This window comes from Trachypithecus francoisi, unplaced genomic scaffold, assembly GCF_009764315.1.
Source record: "Trachypithecus francoisi isolate TF-2019V2 unplaced genomic scaffold, Tfra_2.0 Lachesis_group6, whole genome shotgun sequence".
Taxonomy (NCBI): domain Eukaryota; kingdom Metazoa; phylum Chordata; class Mammalia; order Primates; family Cercopithecidae; genus Trachypithecus; species Trachypithecus francoisi.
Genome location: NW_022681471.1, coordinates 78,220,986 through 78,226,033, shown reverse-complemented (window position 1 = coordinate 78,226,033; position 5,048 = coordinate 78,220,986).

Sequence of the window (5,048 nt, the reverse complement as noted above, 5' to 3'; positions counted from 1 at the left end):
GGCACAAGACAGGGATGCCCTCTCTCACCACTCCTATTCAACATAGTGTTGGAAGTTCTGGCTAGGGCAATCAGGCAAGAGAAAGAAATCAAGGGTATCCAGTTAGGAAAAGAAGAAGTCAAATTGTCTCTGTTTGCAGATGACATGATTGTATATTTAGAAAACCCATTATCTCCAAAATCTCCCCAAAATCTCCTTAGCTGATAAGCAGCTTCAGCAAAGTCTCAGGATACAAAATTAATGTGCAAAATCACAAGCATTCTTATACACCAGTAACAGACAAACAGAGAGCCAAATCAGGAATGAACTTCCATTCACAATCGCTTCAAAGAGAATAAAATACCTAGGAATCCAACTTACAAGGGATGTAAAGGACCTCTTCAAGGAGAACTGCAAACCACTGCTCAGTGAAATCAAAGAGGACACCAACAAATGGAAGAACATACCATGCTCATGGATAGGAAGAATCAATGTCGTGAAAATGGCCATACTGCCCAAGGTTATTTATAGATTCAATGCCATCTCCATCAAGCTACCAATGAGTTTCTTCACAGAATTGGAAAAAACTGCTTTAAAGTTCATATGGAACCAAAAAAGAGCCCGCATTGCCAAGTCAAATGAACAAAGCTGGAGGCATCATGCTACCTGACTTCAAACTATATACAAGGTTACAGTAACCAAAACAGCATGGTACTGGTACCAAAACAGAGATATAGACCAATGGAACAGAACAGAGTCCTCAGAAATAATACCACACATCTACAGCCATCTGATCTTTGACAAACCTGAGAAAACAAGAAATGGGGAAAGAATTCCTATTTAATAAATGATGCTGGGAAAATTGGCTAGCCATAAGTAGAAATCTGAAACTGGATCCTTTCCTTACTCCTTATATGAAAATTAATTCAAGATGGATTAGAGACTTAAATGTTAGACCTAATACCATAAAAACCCTAGAAGAAAACCTAGGTAGTAGCATTCAGGACATAGGCATGGGCAAGGACTTCATGTCTAAAACACCAAAAGCAACGGCAGCAAAAGCCAAAATTGACAAATGGGATCTAATTAAACTAAAGAGCTTCTGCACAGCAAAAGAAACTACCATCAGAGTGAACAGGCAACTTACAGAATGGGAGTAATTTTTGCAATCTACTCATCTGACAAGGGCTAATATCCAGAATCTACAAAAACTCAAACAAATATACAAGAAAAAAACAAACAACCCCATCAAAAGTGGGCAAAGGATATGAACAGACATTTCTCAAAAGAAGACATTCATACAGCCAACAGACACATGAAAAATTGCTCATCATCACTGGCCATCAGAGAAATGCAAATCAAAACCACAATGAGATCCCATCTCACACCAGTTAGAATGGCAATCATTAAATGTCAGGAAACAACAGGTGCTGGAGAGGATGTGGAGAAATAGGAACACTTTTACAGTGTTGGTGAGGTTGTAAACTAGTTCAACCATTATGGAAAACAGTATGGCAATTCCTCAAGGATCTAGTACTAGATGTACCATATGACCCAGCCGTCCCATTACTAGGTATATACCCAAAGGATTATAAATCATGCTGCTAGAAAGACACATGCACACGTATGTTTATTGTGGCACTATTTACAATAGCAAAGACTTGGAATCAACCCAAATGTCCATCTGTGACAGACTGGATTAAGAAATTGTGGCACATATACACCATGGAATACTATGCAGCCATACAAAAGGATGAGTTTGTGTCCTTTAGGGACATGGATGCAGCTGGAAACCATCATTTTAGCAAACTATCACAAGAAGAGAAAACCAAACACCGCATGTTCTCACTCATAGGTGGGAACTGAACAATGAGATCACTTGGACTCAGGAAGGGGAACATCACACACCGGGGCCTATCATGGGGAGGAGGGAGGGGGGAGGGATTGCATTGGGATTTATACCTGATGTAAGTGACGAGTTGATGAGTGCTGACGAGTTGATGGGTGCAGCACACCAACATGGCACAAGTATACATATGTAACAAACCTGCACATTATGCACATGTAACCTAGAACTTAAAGTATAATAATAAAAAAAAAAAAAAAGAGGCTGAGAATGGTAATCGGAGGATAGGGAAAATGGGGATGTTTAGCGAATACAATTAAAATAGAATAAACGACACCTAGTATTTACTGCCACAACAGAGTGACTATAGTAAAAAGTAAACAGTATTTTTAAATAAAAAATATTTAAAATAAACAAAAAATACCAAAACATCAATCAGTGTTATCAGTGCTGTTATTGTTATTTTACCAAAGTATGAAAGTGGGAATATATGTTATATGTGCCCATAGAGTTGGCTGTGAGAAACTGGTTTATGGATAGACAACTCAAAAATTTTAGAAATTTGAGAATTTTAAAATTTCAGAGTGGGAAATAAACTCAAGATCATCAGATCTATGCCTCATCTGGTGCTTTTAAAAAGACTCTGGAATCTCTTAAGGAACTTATCTATATCTTGTTATTATCGTTCTCTTCTCAAATTCTGTTATTTTTAGTCAGTAATGCCAAGATTTTTCATCAGTCTAACAAATTGTATGGAATTCACCTTTTTATGCTTGTAAAGATTTTAATAATGTTGGTTGAATCAAAGTGTTATAATTATTTCAATGCAGAATCTTCAAAAATTGCAAAGGAAGATGGGAAAGCCATCTACTTAGTTCTTCTACTCATTGTTACTGAATTATACTCCTAAAAGCGAAGTCCAGTCATTTTATTCCTAAATAAAACCCTGACTCTTGGGGAGATGTTCTAACACGAAGCACAGAAGATGAAAAGAAGATTCAACAGCTTCATTTTTCAGTTTACTTAATCTGGATAATAATCTCTACCTACGTGATAATTCATCTCAGGGAAGAATTTACCACTATTTTGGATCAGATTGTACTTCATAGTAGGTAATCATTTCAAGACAGTACTCAGTATAGGTGTTTAATCCGAAGGTAATGTTAGTTATTTTTCTGCAGCTGCAAACATATTTTCCAAGGAAACAACAATATTACAAAATGCATTTTCAGAGAGGACCAAGATGGCAGAATTGAAGGCTCCACCAGTCATCACCTTCACAAGGACACCAACTTAATTACTATCTACAGAGGAAAAAACAAAACAAAACAAAAACCTTCATTAGAACCAAAAATCAGGTGAGCCCTCATAATACTTGGTTTTAACTCTATAGTGCTTAAAGATGCACTGAAGAGATAGAAAAAAAAAAAAAATTCCTGAATCTCGAATGCCACCCTTCCCCACCCTTGGCAGCAGCAGTGTGGTACAGAGAGCTTCTTTGGATGCTGGAGGAAGGCGAGCACAGCAATTGTGAGGCATTAATCTCAGTGCTATCCTTTAAGAGCAGAGAGGAAAACCAGACTAAGCTCACCTGTCGAGCTAATGAAGGGCGCATTTAAAGCAGCCTTAGCCAGAGGGGAATCACCTAGCCTAGTGTTCTGAACTTGAGTTCCCTCACACCTCGCTACTGGGGGACAAAGTGCTCTGTATCTCTAAGTAAACTTGAAAAGCATTCTAGGTCATCAGGACTGCAACTCTTAGGCAAGTCCTAGGGCTAAACTGAGCCCAGAGATGGTGGACTGGGAGGCCACATGATCTACTGAAACACCAGCCGGGACAGTTAAGGGAGTTCTGAAATCACCACATTTCTTTTTTTTTTTGTTTTCTTTCTTTTTTTTTTTTTTATTATACTTTAAGTTCTAGGGTACATGTGCATGACGTTTATATCATGTATAACTCCCCAATGCAATCCCTCCCTCCTCCCCCCTCCCCATGATAGGCCCCAGTGTGTGATGTTCCCCTGCCCGAGTCCAAGTGATCTCATTGTTCAGTTCCCACCTATGAGTGAGAACATGCGGTGTTTGGTTTTCTCTTCTTGTGATAGTTTGCTAAGAATGATGGTTTCCAGCTGCATCCATGTCCCTACAAAGGACGCAAACTCATAAAAAGTCACCACATTTCTAACCACAGGCTGCAAAGCTTGAGGCTCCAAAACAGATCCCTTCCTTCTGCTTTAGGAGAGTAATGGGAAAAGTGAAGAGGACTTTGCCTTGCATCTTAGATACCACCTCAGCCACAGCAGTATAGGGCAATGACCAGAGTCGTGAGAGCCCCATTTCAGGCTCTAGTTTCCTTATGACATCTCAAAACATGTCCTGAGCCAGAAGGGAACCCACTGCCTTGAAGAGAAGGACCCAGTCTTGGCAGCATTTATCACCTGATGACTGAAGAGGCCTTGGACCCTGAGATACATCAATGGCCTTGAGCAAGCCTCTGAAATTTGTTGGCTTCAGATATCAGCATGACTACAGGAGGATATAACACCAAGTGGGCTCTTGGAGTCCTCAATTTCAGGACTTCACTCTTAGATGGCATCTCTGGATCTGCCCTGGGCCAGAAGGGAACCCTTTTCCCTGAAGGGTAAGTTCCAGGCCAGGCAGCATTCACCAAAAGCTAATATCAGAGCTCTTGGGCCTTAAGGGAACATTGGTGGTAGTCTGGCAGACCTCCTCATGGCCTAAGGTGGTGGTTGCTACAGAGTGAAGGTTCTCTTCCTTTGGAAAGGAGAAGGAAGATTTGAAAGAACTGTGGTTGTGGTTTCAGTGCCAGCTCAGCCACAATACAATAGAACACAAGGTAGGCTTCTAAGTTTTGTCACTCTATTTCCTGACTCCTAGATGACACCTATGGACCCACCTGGACCTGGGAGAACTCATTTCCCTGAAGGGACGGACACAGGCCTGGCTGGCTTTGCCACCTGCTGATTATAGAGTCCCAGGGCCTTGAGTGAATATAAGCAGTAGCCAGGAAGTGTTTACAGTGGGCCTTGAGTGAGACCCAGTGCTGTGCTGGCTTCAGGTCTGACCCAGCATGGTCCTAGTCCTAGTGATGATGGCCACAGGGGTGCTTGTATACTTCCAACCCCAGGTTTAAGTGGCTTGGAACAGAGAAAGAGACTCTATATGTTTAGGAGAAAATAAGGGGAAAGAGCAAGAGTCTCTGC